Source organism: Schistocerca piceifrons, chromosome 5 (assembly GCF_021461385.2).
Source record: "Schistocerca piceifrons isolate TAMUIC-IGC-003096 chromosome 5, iqSchPice1.1, whole genome shotgun sequence".
In the NCBI taxonomy this organism is placed as follows: domain Eukaryota; kingdom Metazoa; phylum Arthropoda; class Insecta; order Orthoptera; family Acrididae; genus Schistocerca; species Schistocerca piceifrons.
The window spans coordinates 126,589,302-126,611,213 of record NC_060142.1 but is presented as its reverse complement, the minus strand read 5'-3'; positions in this window follow the sequence as shown (position 1 = coordinate 126,611,213).

The window sequence follows — 21,912 nt, the reverse complement described above, 5'->3', positions numbered from 1 at the left end:
AATATACACTTCACATCGAAGCCATGACTTTCATTCATTGTTCATCTCAGCGTTCCAACCACCGTAGTTTTCTTGCCTTTAACAGAGATTATACAGGGTGTTCCAAAAGTCGCTCACATCAATAAGTAATTAAGTACACTCGTATACAGCCCTACTTTATTTCATAATCTCACACATATTGCTTATAACATACGTTCAAAATGGTTATCCTTTTCGATTACGCATGCTCAAACTCCTATTGCTACGTCTGAGGTCACTTTGCGGAGCACGTCGACATTGTGTTGCTAATCTCTGTTGCTATGTTCATCTTGATTTATGTCACTGTGTGCGGCCTGTTTTTATAGAGCCTTGTTTTCTGATAGCATAACACGAACGAGTCTGTAGATGTTAACTCAGGAAAACGTAGGGGGCTACAACCCTTTAGAGACAATTCCTTCATTTAAAAATTCGCTTACGAATTTGTTTCTTTAGACGTGTGACGAGCAAGTACTACTGTTCTGCTGCTACCAGCAACATCATTCTTCCACCTGAAGAAGCGAAATGAACAGTGTAAAAATGCCTTGGCACACAACACTCCATTGCAGAAAACAGGGTCCGCGTTTCGACGACGCTATACGGAACACCATAGTCAAATTTTCTGACAGGACAACGAGTTTTCTTGAAAGACACGTGGATTTTCGGTTGGCCTCATTTTTGTGTTTCGGCTATTCACGTGTCCGCTAAGGTAAAACAAAATCTTATCAATAGAAAAAAAAAACATGCCCAATTATGGGATTCCATGAATTAAATCAACGAAACCATGCACAGTACGCTGAACGCTTTTCTTTGTGCTGTGCCTTCAGTTCCTGCGAACTACGAAAAAGATATGCGCGTAATTTTAACATCTGCATCACTTGCTGAGCGCTAGCGTGCGAAACCTGAAACTGTAGAGATACCCTCCTTAAAGTTTATGAAGGCGAACGGATCATCACATTCGTCACCTCAGGCAGTTTAGCGTACTGTGAAGTGAGCGGACACCTGGTTCTGTTTTAGTCTGCAACTGATCCACATTCCCGCAAACGAGCGATTAATTTATGTTATTACCGAACTGTTCATCACTGGGGAATCTGGATATTTCCAGTGAAATGTGTCTACAACGCGTACATACAAACAGCTGACAAAATTCTCTTCAACAGTGACAACACTTTTTTTTGTCTTGGGAAAACGACAAGTTTACCAGGCAACGAAATGCTCAATATTACAGACGTCAAGTGATCAGTAACAGTTACAGTAAGTGGTGGAATATGAGAACTGGCAGTTGGAAAGAAGGCAGCTAGGAAGAGGAGGTATTCAGACAGTTATACTTTGCTTATATGCAATAGATCTGACCATCTGTTAGAGCTGAGTGGAGAGGAGCCTCGTGTAGCTGTAGACGTAGAGAATATGCAGCAGTCTTCAGCAGTTAGGAGGCATAGGTTAGTTGCTAAGTCTAACAGAAAGAAGAAGGTTCTCCTGTTAGGTAGTTCGCACGCTAGAGGTGTGGGCCAGCAGTTACAGGGAGTGTTGAGGAGTGAGTACCACGTTACCAGCATTGTGAAACCTAGTGCAGGGTTGGCTCCAGTGACTGACAGCATAGGGGAGTTAGGTAGGAATTTTACGAAGGAGGATCAGGTAGTGATACTGGGTGGAGCAGGGAACAATCTTCATAGGGATGGGGAATACGATGTAAGTGGTAAAGATAGCTACTCAGACTGGTGGTACTAATGTACATTTCGTGCATTTGTTTCAGCTACACGATCGGCCTCATCTTAATGCGGCTGTTAGGCGCGTTAACATGGGGCTGTGGATGGCGCTGCTGGCAGGGGGCATGGGTCACATCTCAGTGGTGCCAGCTGGTTCTATCAGTAGTCGGGATTCACTAGGCATGATCTGCACCTCAGAAGGCATGAGAAGGGGAGGCTGGCAAAGCTTAAAGATGACAGTAAAGTGGGTGGTGGTGATGGTGGTGGCGGTGGTGGTGGGATCATTCATGAAAAAATTCCTGTAGTACTTGGTGTTAAAGCTTCACCTTTTTTAGACTGAAGTCAGCTGATAGGTATACCTGCTTAAAAGAAGTCCCTCTAACTAAGGGCTCACTTTCTGAGGATAAAGTTAGTGAACTGCTTATAGATGTTGACTTCGAAATTATTGGTATATCAGAGCACCACTTAAATAATTTGACAATTCGGAGGCTTCCTTTACTGGGATACAAATTAGCTGGCTGTTTTTCAAGGAGTTCCTTGCAGGGTGGACTGTGGCTATGTACGAAAAAACAGTATTCCATTTGAGTCCATAGACGTATCACGGCACTGCACTGAACGGATATTTGAATGCTGTGCAGGGGCAGTTGAATTTGGTGAAACTAAACTTCTAATTGTTGTTGTTTATAGGTCCCCTAACTCTGACTTCAGAGCATTTCTGCTCAAGCTAGAGATGGTTCTTGATTCACTTTGTAGAAAGTACCAGAAATTAGTTATAAGTGGTGACTTCAATATAAATTTAGTATATGATGCTGCAAGAAAAAGGATATTGGTAGGTCTCATAAATTCATATGATCTGATGCTAACTGTTTTCTCCAACTAGGGTGCTGGGGAACAGTAGCACAGCCATAGACATTATTTTTATTCATTCTTCATTACTCGATGGGCATTCTGTTAGTGAAAGGGTGAATGGCCTTTTAGACCATGATGCACAAAATTTAACACTAAAAGGCTTTAATACTCAAAAAAATGTCACATTTAATTACGATCTATGTAGAGAAGTTAATCCAACAGTAATAGGGAGTTTTTTAAACCTTGTGAAGGAACAAGAGTGGTAGGATGTTTATAGATGACAAATATAATGCTTTACTTAACACATTTCTCATGCTCTTTGAGAGTTGCTTTCCATTAGAACGTTCTAACTGGGTTACTAGTAGTAAAAGGCAGCCTAGATGGCTGACTACTGGGATAAGGATATCATGTAGAACAAAGTGGGAATTAATCAAAATGTTAGAAGTAATCACAATCAACTATCAAGCTACAGTAGCCCATTACATCCAGTATTGTAAGGTGCTTGAAAATGTTATTAGGAAGGCAAAGAGTATGTGGTATGTAAATAGAATAGCTAATTCACAGGATAATATTAAAACCATATGATCAGTTGTGAAGGAAGGGTCTGGTCAGCAGCACAAGGTCGAAGATATAAAATCAGTTCGCATTAATAATATTTCTGTTACCAATAAGTCAGATATATGTACAGTATTTAATCATCATTTTCTGAGCATTGCTGGTGAATTAAATAGAAATTTAGTTTCTGCAGTGAAACATATAACTCTCTTGGCAAATGCCTTTCTGAGATTCGTGTCTGAAATACTTCTCTGTCATACAGACAAGAGGGAGATTGAGTCAATAATTGAATCACTGAAGACTGAGGACTCTCATGGTTATGGTGGAGTGCCGAGTAGAATATTAATGTCCTGTACTGCACAAGTTAGCCCTGTACTTAACCATATTTGTCATTTTTGCTTTAAGAATGGCAGTTCCCTGAACGATTAAAGTACTCAGTAGTAATGCCACTTCATGAAAAGAGAGTCAGGGATAATGTAGATAAGTTTAGACCTTTTTCTGTGTCATCAATGTTTGCAAAAGTTATTGAAAAGGCTGTTTATGGAAGAATAATTGATCATTTTATATCACACGATTTGCTATCAAATGTACAGTTCGGCTTTAGAAGTGGTTTAACAAATGAAAATGCTATTTTCTCTTTTCTCTGTGAGGTACTGGATGGGCTAAAACAAAAGGTTTCGAACGCTTGGAATATTTTTTTTTATTTAACTAAGGCATTTTATTGTGCTGATCACAAAATATTGCTCCAGAAGTTGGACCATTACGGAATATGGGGAGTAGCTCACAATTGGTTCACCTCTTACTTTAGCAACAGAAAGCAAAAGGTCATTATTCACAATGTTGAGAATGGCTGTGGTGTGGGGTCTGAGTGGTGTACAGTCAAGTGGGAGGTGCCCCAGAGATCAGTGTTGGGGCCACTCCTGTTCCTTATTTATATAAATGAGATGCCCTCTAGTATTATGGGTAACTCTACAATATTTGTTTGCTAATGACACTAGCTTGGTAGTAAAGGATGTTGTGTGCAACATTGGCTTGGTTTCAAATAGCTCAGTTCATGACCTAAGTACATGCCTTGTAAAAAATAAACTAATGCTAAATCACAGTAAACCCAGTTTTTACAGTTTGTAAAACACAATTCAACAAAACCTGACGTTTTAATTTCGCAGAATGGGCATATGATTAGTGAAACTGAACAGTTCAAATTTCTAGGTGTTCAGACAGATAGTAAGCTGTCGTGGAAAGCCCATGTTCAGGATCTTGTTCAAAGACGTAATGATCCCATTTCTACTATACGAACGGTATCTGAAGTGAGTGATCGTTAGGGTGGCCAGACGTCCGGATTAATCCGGACATGTCCTTTTTAGCTCTTCGTCCGGGGTCCGGGCGGATTTTCACAGTGTCCGGCTTTTTTGCAAAGTTGAGCGTAATACAGTTAAATTTACAATTCGTCCCGTTCTATTGCTCTTTTCTTAAATACTTTAACTATTGGCACAGCCTTCGTGATAAACTCGCACGAAGGCGGTGTTAGTAGGTGGCACCAGGATCGTCGATGTTATCGTAGATCTACCTATAAGCGAATGCAAATATCGATTATATAGAATTTTCTTTTCTTATCTTCGCTTTGTATTGGCTTGGCTTCCTGTAGTGCACGTGTGATTTGTGAGTGTAATTTTCAACCGAGTGAGTTACGTAAAACATTTGGCTATGCCTAAACGAAAGCGTACATTTACTGATGTCCTTTCCCGCAAATATTCGACTTCAAGAAAGGGAGAAATGAATTTGAAGCGGAATGTGGAGCTGAAACGTACGTCTCAGTGGCCAATAAAGGTAAGAAATAACTCGACAGATTAACTTTCATGGTTTTATTACGTTGTTTCATAGTCATTCTATTTATATGTATTCGGAAGGTTAAAGTGCAGTTTACATGTCGTCAGCTGCTGCTTGAATTGTAGATGTTGATAACGGTGCGTCGAATGAAGGGAGGTGAATAGTCTTACATTTTTCGCTTTGTAAACAATTCCGTGTTGTTGACATAACAAAACAATTGACGCCACACTGTCATCACAATCAATGTTATTATGTTTTTTTTATATTGCTCAGTTAACCACCACCTGACCATCAGTAACAATTAACTACTAGTTTTACCGATAATTCCCGGCAGTCACGTGACTTGTCCAAAGCTGACGCGTGGTATCCTCATCTGCAGTTGACCCGTTTGATGTGTCCCCTTTTTTTCTCCGTTTGTCCTCCTTTTTGAAGCTGTTTGTCCTCCTATTTAAACAATTGCATCTGGTCACCCTAGTGATCGTTCGACACGAAAATTAGTCTAATTTGCTTATTTTCATTCGCTTATGTCGCTTGGTATTATACAGGGTGAATCACTAACTATTGCCACCAAGAATAACCCCGAAAGTATGATATCAGGTGAAAAGTTTGTTGGACAAAAGTTGCATGGGACAACGAGGGCTATAATATGACTTTAGTTTTTTGTTGCTAGGTCGGGTCGCTTCAGAGATATAAAGGTCAACTTGGTTTTTTTTTTAATGGGATGCTATAGTTTGGTACTTATTCTGTGATAGCGGCTATCGAGACGACTCCAATGAGGTGTAACAGTAAGGTCTTTGAAGGTCATAAAGGTAGCATGTACGTCCATTTACAGAAGGTGTTCGAAGTGATCACCATTGGTATCAATGCAGTGCTGCAATTTTCTTATCATGGATTGAGTGGTATTCCTTATGACATCGGTATTTATCGAAGTACATGCTCTGGCAATTCTCTCTCGCATATCTTCAGGTGTTGTTGGAACGTCTTTGTAATCGATGTCTTTTACGAATACCCAGAAGAAGTCTGGCGAACGAGCCGGTCACGACACATCTCCTCCGTGTCCAATCCAACGATTTGGGAATTGTCTCTGCAACTCATTTGTAGTCATCAGCGAAAAATGTGCCGGACACCCATCCTGTTGATACCACATTCTGTTCCTTGTTCCTAAAGGCATTTCTTCCAACAACAGACCTAATGTTTCTTGCAGGAATGTGGTGTACTTCCTACCATTAAGATTTCCTTCGATGAAATAGGGGCTTACAATTCTGTCCTCCAGAATCTCACACCATACATTCACCGACCACGGTTTTTGGTGTGCAACTTGCCGCAGCCAACATGGATTTTCAGTTGCCCAGTAATGCATGTTATGCAAATTAATATTTCCATGGTTCGTGAATGTAGCCTCGTCAGTAAATAAAATCAAATTAATAAATGTGTCATCCCTCTGAATCTGAATGAAGTTGAGCCCATCGGCAGAATTCAATGCGACGCATATAATCCGTACCAGTTAATTCTTGGTGGAGACTGATATGTTAAGGATGATATTTATGGCGATGCAGAACACGAACAACACTACTCTTGTTCATGCCAGAGTCCCTTGCGATTAGACGCGAACTAACACAAGGATCTGGAACCACAATGGCAAGAGTACCAATTTCCGTTTCCTAGTTAGTGACTTTCCTTTGCCGGATATGTTTCCGATGCTTTAAAGACCCAGTTGTTCTCAATTTATCATGCACATATTTAAATGTATGATGTGTACGGTGAGCGTTGAGGATATCTATCAGCGTATAAGTCTCTAGCTCTCATTGAATTTCGTTGGCATTCTCCGTAAATGTGAAGCATATCACCTTGTTCTTCGAAGGAATACATCATCCACATTCGCTTGATTCGACGATACTAGTCTTACCGTTCCTATTAGTGTTGTATTGCAAAACCGTCGAATGGTGTTTACATGTCAATAGCACGTTAGATGGGTACGCCGTATTCGGCAAATATTTACTGTTGGCACGATATACAAGAGAAAATTGTCAGAGCATGTGCTTTGATAAGTGCCGAAGTGATAAGGAATACCGCTCAATCCATCATAAGAAGACTGCAGCAGTGCATTGATACCAATGGTCATCACTTCGAACATCTTCTGTAAATGGACTTTCATGCCACCTTTTTGACCTCCGTTGACCTTCAAAGACCTCACTGTTACACATCATTGGATTCGTCTCGATAGCCGCTATCAGAAAGTAAGTACCAAACAATAGCATCCCATTTAAAAAACCAAAGTTGACCTTCGTCTCTCGGACGCGACTCCACCTAGGAACAAAAAGCCAACGTCATATTATGACCCCCTTTGTCCCATGCAACGTTTGTCCCACAAACTTTCGGCTGCTATCATACTTTTGGAGTTATTCTTGGTGGCAATAGTTAGTAACTCACCCTGTATTTTGGGGTGACTCTTCCCATTCTAAAAGGATACTTTTAGCTCAGAAACGGCCGGTTCGGGCAATAAGTGGTGTTAAGTTCACGAACATCTTGTCGACCCCTGTTCACGACTCTGGGTATTTTGACATCTTTCACTCAACTAATACTCGGCAGAAATCAAACCTGCATTTGGATCCGACTTCCTTAACTCTTGTGCAGAAAGGTGTGCAGTATACTGCTGCATCCATTTTTAATAAGCTACCACTCGAACTCAAAAATCTTAGCAGTAATCCACGCGCCTTCAGATCGAAACTGGAGTTTCCTCATGGGTCACTTCTTCTATTCTGTGGAGGAGTTCCTTGAAAAAGTAAGCTGATTCTTGTTGTATTGTTTATTGCGTTTACTTAAACTTATGGACTGACGTTTTTCGGGTTCCTAAGCATTTATCTGTTATTGCTTTTATGTTATAATTTCATGTATCGACACGTTCCATAATCTTGGAGATTCGCTCCTCAGTTTGGTCCTACGGGACACGACGCGTAAATAAATAAATAAAAAAGAGGACTATTACGGATGAGCTTGCACCACAACACATGGACTCTATTCAAGCTAAGTTGCAGCTACTTGTTCATGTAAATAAAGAACCGTGTTAATCCACATGTACATTTGTGTTATAGAAAGACGATACCAGCCACTCATAACAACATCGTCTCCCTTGATTCCTATGGTACAAGACTCTACAGTGGCGGCGAGGATTCTACATTGGTGACGAAGACACTTCAATGGCGACGAGGTTATTCAGTGGCGATCGAAGCTAATCAACTTGGCCAACGATTTTTCTTGCTTCACTTGTATTTTAGCTTGCAGGGGTGATCGTATTTCTCATTGCTAATTTGTTGTTGTGTTCTTGCATGTATTCCGGGAGGAGAGCTGCAGGACTAATCAAATTTCTCTTTTCAGAGGCTCTGCTTGCTTCTTGCTATAACATATTTGTGTAAACCTTGAATTTTGCGCCCCCTCCAACCCCTTCTCCCGCGTCTAAGCCGCAGACGGCCAATGTGATGGATCTAACACAAGCTTTTCAGTTGCAGAGCCAATAAATCGCAACCCCATTGATGATGGTGCAACAACTACTAGTTGCATAACCACAACCGACAGATCAACCAGCCCAGTTAAGTGCCGCAGACCAGTATACCAACGTTCCGGCAATTCAAGGACAAAGAAGAGGAATGCCTCGAATACCAGACTCAATTCCAAGCACATTGTCAAGTTCATCGTGTTCAAGATACTGTAAAGTTACAAGACTTCCTTTCGATTGTGGTGTCCCCAGTGTTCAGGTTAATACAAAACTATTTCCAACCGCGTCTCCCGACGAACTCAACTATGACCAAGTAATCGCTGCATTAACTCAATATTATGACCGAGTCCAAGTAGCTGTGGTTAGATATCAGTCCTTTCGTTTGCAGAAAAAGCCGGAACAAACGTACCGCCAGTGGTACACAGAACTAACGGGCATGACTAGGAAGTGTAAATTTTGGTGCAGTTGTGTGATCACACGATACACTATGCTATAGCAGTCAGTGTCCCAGATAGTAGAATACGGGAACAGATTTTAAAGTATTCTGATCCATCACTTACTCAAGTACTGCAGATCTTGGAGCAATATGATTCGGGCGCCATAGTGGCCGATAAGTTCGACCAGGCCCCGATTTGTCGGGTCGAGTCGCCCTTGTACGACACCGCCCCAAGCAGCCACAACAACGAGCGTTACATAGCCGCGCGGACAACCAGGTTGACAGGTAAACAGACCTGTGAATTTAGTGAAGTCTTGCTCTAGATGTTTTTCTCGCCATAAAAGACAGGATTGCCCATTACGATACGCAATGTGTTACACTTGTGGAAAAAAGGCCATGTCCAAGCTGTTTGCAACGGTACAAAAACATCAGTTTTGCCCGCTCCCTGAAAAAATGGACTCGTGCACATGCAGTGAATGCTGTATTTTTAAAACAGACATAAGCTTCTGATAAAAGTAAGATTAAAATAGGCCTCCCCCTCGCCGTAGCGATGCGCAACGACGTTCTAACAAACTATTTGCCTCGTTACGAATTGCTGGACGTCGTGTGAATTTCAGCTACACACAGGTGCCTCAGAACTTTGCTCAATCGTGCCACGTGCGAACGGTTAGGCTCACCACGCCTTTCTAATTCTAGTAAGCACCTCACTGCTTACAACGGACGGAAATTCCAGTGCTCGGATAGTATAGTTTGCCTGCTATTAACAAACGTCACATTAGCTCTGTAAATTTTACTGTGTTGAAATCGAGAGACAGTGAGAAAATATTCGATTTAGATGCCTTTGATTTCTTTGAACTTCGTACTCAATATAATATATTTTCAGTCACTGCTTTTGAGCCAAAAGACACTGTACCTAGCTTGCTTAAAGAATTTCCTGAACTGTATCCAGAAGGAATGGGAAAAGCAAATAACTTTATAGCCGGCCGCAGTGGCCGAGCGGTTCAAGGCGCTTCAGTCTGGAACCACGCGACCGCTACGGTCGCAGGTTCGAATCCTGCCTCGGGCGTGGATGTGTGTGATGTCCTTAGGTTAGTTATGTTTACGTAGTTCTAAGTCTAGGGGACTAATGACCCCAGATGTTAAGTTGGGTTGGGTTGTTTGGGGGAGAAGACCAGACAGCGAAGTCATCGGTCTCAGCCGGCCGGAGTGGCCGTGTGGTTCTAGGCGCTTCAGTCTGGAACCGAGCGACCGCTACGGTCGCAGGTTCGAATCCTGCCTCGGGCATGGATGTGTGTGATGTCCTTAGGCTAGTTAGGTTTAATTAGTTCTAAGTTCTAGACGACTGATGACCTCAGAAGTTAAGTCGCATAATGCTCAGAGCCATCATCGGTCTCATCGGATTAGGGAATGACGGGGAAGGAAGTCGGCCGTGCCCTTTCAAAGAAACCATCCCGCCATTTTCCTGGAGCGATTTAGGGAAATCACGGAAAACGTAAATCAGGATGGCCGGACGCGGGAAGGGACCGTCGTCCTCCCGAATGCGAGTCCAGTGTGCTAGCCACTGCGCCACCTCGCTCGGTCAGATGTTAAGTCCCATAGTGTTCACATCCATTTGAACCATTTGAAATAACTTTATATCGCATGTTATATATTGAAAGACAATACACAGCCCAAGTTTTTCCTGGCCCACGCCGTTCCAATTGCTTTAAGAGACGAAGTAGCCACTGCATTGAAAGAATTAAAAAAAATAAGGCTTTAATTGCTCCCATTCAAGCTAGTCAATGGGCAAGTCCTCTCGTTTTGTTGCCTAAGGCTTCTGGTCGCATTCACACATGTGTTGACTTCAAGTCTACAGTCAACCCACAGACAGTAGTTGACACTTATCCACCACCTCGCCCTGAGGAACTCGTGGACAGGCTTGGTGCATGACGTTACTTTTCTAAAATCGATTTGCGTGATGCCTACTTGCAAATTGCATTGGATGAAGAATCACAGAAAGTGTTTATTGTAAATACACACTTGGGACTGTTGAAGCATTTGCGTTTGCCCTTCGGCAGTGCTTGCGCATCCCCCATTTTTCAACGTTACTTGGAACAGCTGGCTGCAAAAGTGCCATTTTGTTCGAACTACCTTGACGATATTGTCGTCTCAGGTCGTACGCCAGATGAACACATTGCCAATTTGCGTACTCTTTTTCGAGTGTAGTGAGAAACAGGACTCAAGTGTCGTCTCAAAAAGTGTGACTTTTTTCAAATTGAACTACAGTACTTAGGTCATGTGATAAGCAGATAGGGTGTGCACCCCCTACAATCTCATTTGCTGGCAATCCATGACCTGCCCTTTCCTCTAAATGTGTCTGAACTGCAATCAGTACTAGGCAAAATGACCTATTACATTCGGCTCGTACCGAATGCCGCTCACATCGCAGTTCCATTGCATCGCTTGCTTCTCAAAAATGTGCCTTTTGTGTGGACTCAAGAGTGTCACGACGCATTTCGGAAACTCAAAAATGCTTGGCTTAGTAACAGATGTTTAGCGTATTTTGACCCTGCCAAGCCAGTAGTTTTGCAAGTCGACGCATCTTCCTACGGAATCTGTGCTTTTCTTTCGCACAGAATTGGTGCACAAGACAGACCCATTGCTTTGCCTCAAAGTTGTTAACTCAAACTCAGTGCAATTATTCTGAAACCGAAAAAGAAGCTCTTGATATTGTGTATGGTGTGACAAAATCCCATCACAATTTGTACGGTCACAGGTTCTATTTACTGACATTTTACGAGCCTTTTGAGCGTCCTTGTTTCATCCGTCAAAGCCTGTTCCTAGATGCACTGCTCAAATATTGCAAAGCTGGGCTTTGTTGCTTTGGCAGTATCAGTACGAAATTGTATACAGACCTACGGCAAAGCATAGCAATGCAGACGCACTATCTCGCCTTCGAACTGGCCCAGACTCTGATTTTGACGCATCCGCCGCATCTTGTTGCCAAATCGATGCGCAGGACTCTGAATTGCTGGAATCTTTTCCCTTGCACTACGAAAAAATTGCAGAAGTCACGGAAGCAGACACAGATCTCAAGATTTTGTTGCATTACATTCGCACGTCTTGGACTCGTTCATTGAACAGTATTCAGACCTCAGTTGTGCACCTATATTTTGCGTGTCACTATAACCTTTCAGTTCAACAGGGTGTGATTCTAGTTCAAAATGACAGTGGACAATCACATGTGCTTATTCCCAAAATGTTGCAAAAGGATGTGTTGCGATTGTTCCACTGAAGACTTTCGGGAATTGTTCGCACTAAACAGTTAGCACGACGGCACTGTACTTAGCAGGACATGGACGGCCATATTGAACAGATGACGTCAGTGTCGTGCATGAGCGGAAAACCAATCCGCTCCGCCACAGACATTGTCGGCTTGGCCTAAGACTCAATCCCCAGTGCACATTGACTTTGCAGGACCATTTTGGAACATTCGGTGGCTCCTATTGGTAAATTTTTTTAAGCAAAAAATGGTTCAAATGGCTCTGAGCATTATGAGACTTAATCGCTGAGGTCATCAGTCCCCTAGAACTTAGAACTACTTAAAACTAACTAACCTAAGAACAACACACACAACCATGCCCGAGGCAGGATTCGAATCTGCGACCGTAGCGGGCGTGCGGTTCCAGATTGTAGCGCCTAGAACCGCTCGGCCACTCCGGTCGGCAATTTTTTTTTTTTTTTTTTTTAGCAAGTTCCCATTTGTGATACCTATGGCTTCTATCACATGACGTAGCACCATTCAAGAATAGTGTTCCATATTTTGCATTTAAGGTTTGCCAGAAGTACTTTTGTCGGACAATGGACCACAGTTCACTTCACGTGATTTTGAACAGTTTTGTAAACGAAATGGCATTCGTCATCTAACAAGTGCTCCATTTCACCCCAGTCCAACGGAGACGCAGAATGCTTCATGCGCACTTTCAAACAACAGGTGGCCAAGCTTCGCACCACCCACGCGGGAACAGATGCTGCAACTCCTTCTTGCCTCCTATCGCTCCCACCCACGAGACAGACCATCATCAGTGGAACTTCTGCATGGCTGCCGCCATCGGACACTGCAACACTTGCTACACCCATCGCAGTATCCAGCGCCATCAACGTAATGCAAGTATCGCTTTGCGCCATGCGATCTTGTTCTTTACAGGGTTTATGGCAACTGTGGGCGCTGGGAAAGAGGAGTGATCCAGAAACGCGTACTTGATTGCAGGGGTTCTCATGGTTTGCAGCGTCGCCACCAGAACCAAATTCGTGCATATCGTTTGTCTCGTGATTATACTGCTTTCCTTCCTCCAGATGCACAGCCTCATGGGACCGCGCAGTCTTTGCAGCTGTCCACTGGTGCCAACAGGGCACCCCAGGAGGAGCGGATGGATGATGCGCCTTAACCCCCGCCGTCCCTGCTCGCTGATCTAATGGATGTTGACCCTCAGGCGTGTGCCTTGGCAGCAGTTTTCCAGAGCATGTTCCCGTTCCCTCGCAAGTCAGATGGCGGGGTATGGTTGGGAGTACGTCGCCCTCCACAGCTACGGCTCCCAGCTCTCTACATCCAGCGTCCTCCCCCCTCCCCGTTGTCGTTCGCATCCTCCCTACATGACAACGATGCGGCATTTTGGGGGGAGGAATGTGCTGGCATAAGCTGTCGTCAGCGCACCGGTCGGCAACGATGTAACGCGAAGATTGATAGTAGGTGCTGGATCAAGTGCGCCTATCAGGCCAAAGACACACCCACAAGCAACACACTGACAATGCCCTCTCAACAGCAAGTATGAAGGCCACTGGCACTGTCTGGAGGACCTCAGGCACTAGCTCCATCTCTCTCACTGACTCATTCTAGTTTGGCATCTGTCATTCATTGCAGTGCAGGCTCTGTTCACGTCTCAGGCTATGATAGTACATAGCGTCGCATTATCGACTGCAAGAGGACTATTACGGATGGGCTAGTACCACAACTCATGTACTCTATTAAAGTTAGGTAGCAGCTATCTGTTCATGTAAATAAAGAATCATGTTTATCCACATGTGCATTTGTGGTATACGAGGTGCATTCAAGTTCTAAGGCCTCCAATTTTTTTTCTCCAGACTGGAAAGAGATAGAAACATGCACATTGTTTTAAAATGAGGCCGCGTTCATTGTCAATACGTCCCAGAGATGGCAGCACCGTACGGCAGATGGAATTTTACCGCCAGCGGCAAGAGTGAGAACTGTTTTAAATACTTAAAATGGCTATGTTTCCCTTACTTGAACAGCGTGCAATCATTCGTTTTCTGAATTTGCGTGGTGTGAAACCAATTGAAATTCATCGACAGTTAAAGGAGACATGTTGTGATGGAGTTATGGATGTGTCGAAAGTGCATTCGTGGGTGCGACAGTTTAATGAAGGCAGAACATTGTGTGACAACAAACCGAAACAACCTCGGGCTCGCACAAGCTGGTCTGACGACATGATCGAGAAAGTGGAGAGAATTGTTTTGGGGGATCGCCGAATGACTGTTGAATAGATCGCCTCCAGAGTTGGCATTTCTGTGAGTTCTATGCACACAATCCTGCATGACGACCTGAAAATGCGAAAAGTGTCATCCAGGTGGGTGCCACGAATGCTGACGGACGACCACACGCCTGCCCGTGTGGCATGTTGCCAAGCAATGTTGACGTGCAACGACAGCATGAATGGGACTTTCTTTTCGTCGGATGTGACAATGGATGAGACGTGGATGCCATTTTTAAATCCAGAAACAAAGCGCCAGTCAGCTCAATGGAAGCACACAGATTCGCCGCCACCAAAAAAATTTCGGGTAACCGCCAGTGCTGAAAAAATGATGGTGTCCATGTTCTGGGACAGCGAGAGCATAATCCTTACCCATTGCGTTCCAAAAGGCACTACGGTAACAGGTGCATCCTACGAAAATGTTTTGAAGAACAAATTCCTTCCTGCACTGCAACAAAAACGTCCGGGAAGGGCTGCGCGTGTGCTGTTTCACCAAGACAACGCACCCGCACATCGAGCTAACGTTACGCAACAGTTTCTTCGTGATAACAACTTTGAAGTGATGCCTCATGCTCCCTACTCACCTGACCTGGCTCCTAGTGACTTTTGGCTTTTTCCAACAATGAAAGACACTCTCCGTGGCCACACATTCACCAGCCGTGCTGCTATTGCCTCAGCGATTTTCCAGTGGTCAAAACAGACTCCTAAAGAAGCCTTCGCCGCTGCCATGGAATCATGGCATCAGTGTTGTGAAAAATGTGTATGTCTGCAGGGCGATTACGTCGAAAAAAAAAGTAACGCCAGTTTCATCGATTTCGGGTGAGGAGTTAATTAGAAAAAAAATCGGAGGCCTTAGAACTTGAATGCACCTCGTAGAAAGAGGATACTGGCCACCCATTACAATATCCTCTCCTTTGCTTCCTACGGTACAATACACATGCCCACACCAGTTTCTTTGGCGCTTCAGTGTATTTCGGTGATGTCCAGCTAATACCCCACAGAAGTTGAGATGAAGTTTCGGCTATAAATTTTTAAGCGATTCTGTCTGTTTTAATTATTCGGGAGTTGACTGTCCGATTTTCAACTTTCTATGCTTTTTGCGTTCAATCTGATTGGGAAACCGTTGAGATTGAACTTAACATATACATGGATGGACATGAGAAACGAAAGGTTGCAATAAATTTTTCATCTGTGATTATTACTTCACGTATGAAATATTCTGTTGCAGATTAATAAAACTGAATTTCTTTGGATATTCCAAAATAATGATTCAAGTTTTACTTTTATTCAGGTACTAAAGCTGTTTGTGCAAGAATGAAAATATTATTGTCCATCGAACTTAGCAAACATTTTCACGTTGCAGTGGATTTTTGGTTTAACTGGATATACCGCGACTAGCTTTGAAGTATAAGACTATTTTTACCATATGGAAATGTTTTCTTTTTTATATTGCTAAGCTCTCATGAAAATTATCTACTTTTAAATACACTTTACGATATGGTGAGAATTTTTCACTGTTTTGAATGAAAATTTACAAAAGCTGCAGCTTGTATCCACATGTGAATGCACAAGATAAAATCTACTATCTCTTTTTATTCTGTGTCTGGAATGCTGTGAAAAGAAACACTTTATTATTTTCCTTCACCTCTACCTGTACCCTTTTTAGGGTGTGGTCGTTATTGCGATCGTATATTTAAATTTGCCGCTGCTGCAGACTGCTCGCTCTCGGCGCAGCTCCGCACCGCCATCGATATCCAATAAAATGCTGAAATTTCTTAAATAAAATGGGTAATGTCCGGTGTGAACTTTGCAGTAATTTTGACAAACAAATTTTACTAGATAAATATATTTTAACAGAAACAATTAAAATCTTTACACACCTTTTACAGTCCCAGCTACAAATGGCGTCGTTCATCGACTTATGACAAGTGAAGACTACCTAAGAGCCTAATGCAACGTCACGGGTTCCTCTCCCGTTTAGTCCGTGCAGAAGACAAGCGATTCTATTACAATACATTGCCTATTTATATCTTAACTAATTCTTCTACAGTCTTTGTCATTTTTAGTTACATATCGTTTCTTCTGTGGCGGTTTTCACATCCTCCGCCACAGATAGTATTTCACACTCTTTGAATAATCATTTATTACAGCAAAATTCATAATTATCTTTTTCCTCACAAATTTAAGTGTCCTTTTGAAATTCAGTTAACAGAAATATATAAAAATTATTTGTTACAGTGAGCATTATACATCGAAATGTTCTTTTAACTTTCACTTTGGATGTGTGCTGACAGAGAACGTTACAAAATTAATGAGAGCCTCTTCTGGTGGAGAATGACCTCCCTGAAGTCGAAAACAGAAATTTACTATCTCTGTTTAACATAAGAGGTGAGAACTATCCAAACAGGTCACTGATGATCCGTAAAGATAGACTTATTGTCTGTCACGGCAGGTTAGGTCTGTAAGCGCACCATTCTGTTCATAATAGCCAACGACAGTACAAGAGCAAGGTCGAATACCTGCACCACGTCACTTTCAGTCGAATCACACTACTCATTCGCCACGACGGTTCAAACACACGTCTGGCATCCACTTTCAGGTTTTCTGTGATTTCCCTAAAACGCTCCAGGCAAAGGCCGAGTGGTTCCTTTGAAAAAGGGCATGAACGATTTCCTTCCTCGTCCTTGGCGGAATTCGAGCTTATGGTCTGTCTATAATGACCTTGATGCCGACGGAACGTTAAACTCAACCTTCGTTTCTTTCTCGCCGAGGGGCTATTGGTGGCAGCGTCACTGTTTTTGTGAAAAAAAAAATGGTTCAAATGGCTCTGAGCACTACGGGACTTAACTTCTGAGGTCATCAGTCCCCTAGAACTTACAACTGCTTAAACCTAACTAACCTAAGGACATCACACACATCCATGCCCGAGGCAGGATTCGAACCTGCGACTGTAGCGGTCACGCGGTTCCAGACTGTGGCGCCTAGAACCGCTCGTCCGCCTCAGCCGGCCTGTTATTGTGAGGAAGGCACTTTGACGGCGTAGCGATCGGAGGCCGAGGCACGTGGGTGTTCTGTGTGCACTGTGTGACCATGGATGAAACGTTATGCAGATACTGCCGAATCCAGTACGCTTGTGGTAGCTAGAGTTTGTCGAATAATAACAGCTGGGCAGCATGATAACCTTCTCAACACGTCACGGCAAAATCCATTTTTAAACATAGTGCAGTCGAATCATACTACTACTGTCTGCCAGCCATAGTACTTTGCAAATGTACGGCCATGGAACAGAGGCTCCATGATGACCATCGACCGAGGACAATGTCAGTCGTGACTGGCGGAACGTGATGTTTTCCGACGAATCGGTATTGTTCAAATGGTTCAAATGGCTCTGAGCACTATGGGACTTAACATCTGTGGTCATCAGTCCCCTAGAACTTAGAACTACTTAAACCTAACTAACCTAAGGACATCACACACATCCATGCCCGAGGCAGGATTCGAACCTGCGATCGTAGCGGCCGCGCGGTTCCGGACTGAGCGCCTAGAACCGCTAGACCACCGCGGCCGGCGAATCGGTATTGTCCTCGACGAGTATGGTCGAGCAACAGCACACAGGCTGCAAGGTGTCCATGAGTCATCTCGCAGTGGCCATAAGCCTGTGGCAATTTCGGGTTGGATGTGTTACTGTGGACTTGGAGTGCCTCACAGGATGGATGGTCAGCTTGTTGCTGCTCAGTACAGCCGTATTATGAGTAATATTACGGTCCCATCAGTGTAACAACTACACTACTGACCATTAAAGTTGCTACACCACGAAGATGACGCGCTACAGACGAGAATTTTAACCGACAGGAATAAGATGCTGTCATATGCAAATCATTAGCTTTTCAGAGCATTCACACAAGGTTGGCGCCGGTGGCGACACCTACAACGTGCTGACATGAGGAAAGTTTCCAACCGATTTCTCATACACGAACAGCAGTTGACCGGCGTTGCCTGGTGAAACGTTGTTGTGATGCCTCGTGTAAGGAGGAGAAATGCGTACCATCACGTTTCCGACTTTGAGAAAGGTCGGATTGTAGCTTATCGCGATTTCTGTTTATCGTATCGAGACATTGCTGCTCGCGGTGGTCGAGATCCAATTACTGTTAGCAGAATATGGAATCGGTGGGTTCAGGAGGGTAATACGGAACGCCGTGCTGGATCCCAACGGCCTCGTATCACTAGCAGTCGAGATGACAGGCATCTTATCCGCATGGCTGTAACAGATCGTGCAGGCACGTCTCGATCCCTGAGTCAACAGATGGGGACGTTTGCGACAACAACCATCTGCATGAACAGTTCGACGACGTTTGCAGCAGCATGCACTATCAGCTCGGAGACCATGGCTGCGGTTACCCTTGACGCTGCATCACAGACAGGAGCGCCTGCGATGGTGTACTCAACAACGAACCTGGGTGCACGAATGGCAAAACGTCTTTTTTTCGGATGAATCCAGGTTCTGTTTACAGCATCATGATGGTCGCATCTGTGTTTGGCGACATCGCGGTGAACGCACATTAGAAGCGTGTATTCGTCATCGCCATACTGGCGTATCACCCGGCGTGATGGTATGGGGTGCCACTGGTTACACTTACCGGTCACCTCTTGTTCGCATTGACGGCACTTTGAACAGTGGACGTTACATTTCAGATGTGTTACTACCCGTGACTCTACCCCTCATTCGATCCCTGCGAAACCCTACATTTCAGCAGGATAATGCACGACCGCGTGTTGCAGGTCCTGTACGGGCCTTTCTGGATACAGAAAATGTTCGACTGCTGTCCTGGCCAGCACATTCTCCAGATCTCTTACCAATTGAAAACGTCTGGTCAATGGTGGCCGAGCAACTGGATCGTCACAATACGCCAGTACTACTCTCGATGAACTGTGGTATCGTGTAGAAGTTGCATGGGCAACTGGACCTGTACACGCCATCCAAGCTCTGTTTGACTCAATGCCCAGGCGTTTCAAGGCCTTTATTACGGCCAGAGGTGGTTGTTCTGGGTACTGATGTCTCAGGATCTATGCACCCAAATTGAGTGAAAATGTAATCACATGTCAGTTCTAGTATAATATAATTGTTCAATAAATACCCGTTTATCAACTGCATTTGTTCTTGGTGTAGCAATTTTAATGGCCAGTAGTGTATATCCTGAGGGAGCAATCTGTTTCCAGCAGGACCGGTATCTTATACGCATGTCAGCCATGGTGCAGGAATGGTTTGCGGAACCGAATGAGATTTCACTTTTCGATTTGCATCCTGTAAAAGACTTCACCCTACTGAAATCGTACGGGCAGAGACGAATGTACCGTGTGAGAAAACTGTCCTGACCCTGCGATGACCTAAGGAAAGTCACCCCACCTGCCTGGGAGTAGGTGGCGGAAAATGAAAAATTTGTTACCCTCTTTCAAGAGTCACTTCCTCGCAGACTGCAGACAGTCAATGAAGTTGAAGGCCTTTCGTCGGGAAATTAGGTGGTAAAGAAGCCACGTGCTGTGCTCTTTTGAGGGCGCAGTTTTCTTGCGTGTTTTTACAGGGTGCATCCTTGTGGTAAGGGTGGAAAAGGCGTTAAACCTTCCACTACACTCGCAGTTGCAAGTGTACTTTTATAAGCAGTTCTGTACACCCTGTGATGTGATCGGCTCCTGCGTAACATGGTGGGTAATTCAAATTTCACGCTCGACCATTTTTTAGTGGTATCAATTGTACGTCTACATTGAAAGTGGCTAATTCGTTTTGTTGTATGGTAATGTTTTATAATATTTATTGGTATTTTCTCTCTGTGGTAATGTGAAGTTAAACTCTTGATTAGAGAAGCAGTTAAGTTCGTATTTAAGTTCGTAAGTAATCTCGTAATTCTTGAAACCTGATCAGCAACGCAAAAGTTAATCAGGAATGGAACATTAAACAGTGTACTGTAACGCTTGTGGCGAGATACAGTCTGTCTGCTGAATTTAAGAAATATGAAACATAAATAACTACCAGAAAGACGCTGTCTGAAAAGTATGTCACTGTTAAAATGTGAACTGTATCATACAAAAATTGTAAGTAGCCTGCCTGTTTGCGCAATGCATAAATGCTGTCCTGCTGCTATCTCCAAACTACTGCAGCTGCTGCTTCTACGCTAGTTAAAAAATAAAAATTCAAACTACTATCAGCGCGATGTGCAATGCACGCTTTAAACTGTTGAGACGTCCACAAAACTTTTGTACCGGTAAATGTCATTACTGCAGTGATCACTGTCAACTAAAGTTCTGTTACTGAGAAACTCGGGAAAGCAAAAGTATTTATGTGGAACTTGAAATAAAGAGACGAATGCTGATTGGTGGAAAAACAACAAAAAGTATTAACGAAACATTACATCACTAAAACAAAGTATTTTAACACTTGAAATATTAAAAATTCACTTTACTTTAATAGTGAAAAAATCTGGAAAAATTTTCTTTACTTTCTTACAAACGCGAATGCTACCCATCTGTAAATCATCTGTTTATCATAAAAATCTCCAGTTCTAAATCCCTGACCAAATTAATTAATATGCTTGGATGTCTCAGCAAATGCGCTCTTACAGTAGCTGTTGAAGTCTTTTGAATGAATTTACAAAATATCTCTCCATAACTGAAAAATACCATAAGAAAATTATTTCCGGCACACAGCATGGCCTAACACATCTACCTTGATCACTCGACTCCTCCCCTCACTCTCCAAGACTGCACTATACTCACTATACTCACTTGACCATCCTGCAACACATAACTTGTGTGACATTTGAAAAATAACCTTGAATTAATAGCAATACACGTTTCCTGTGGGTAACACACCACTCTTTAGTAACATGTTCACTACAGGTCTTCACTGTCTTACGTTGTATTTAAATTTCGCTTCTATAGGAACACATCAGTCAGAAAACTCTTCTTTACGGATAGACCAGCGTTCTTTGCACTTTTACAGAAAAAGTATAACAAATGTAGCAGATCTCATAGCAAATGAATCTCAAACCCTCACAATAGTTGTGTCTTATAACACAGAATTAAATCTCTTTAGTAAGCCTCGTAGTGACGCTGCCATTTCTCACGACTCGGGCTTGCGCAGAGTGTGCTATGATACTACCACAGCCAACTTTACACAAGCCGGAGTCATTACAAGTGGTAGCACTGTGAAGATGATCCACTACTGATGCAGTGCTATATTCAAGGATATACGAATTGTGAACGTTTTCACTTCATTTGTAGTAAGATGTGCAATGTCTGGTAAAATGTTACCCCTAGACGTCAAAGGACTGCTAATCTGTCTGTAAAGGCAAGTTTTACTGGTGACTTTCTGTTGTAGAAACGATATTAAAAGATAGCGAGAGAGTCTGAAGACAAATAATAAAGTGCATAGCTGTAATATTAGTAAAGAGTTGTGTATAACTTGTAAATGTGTATTGTTATTAATTAAATAACATGTTCCAGATGCCA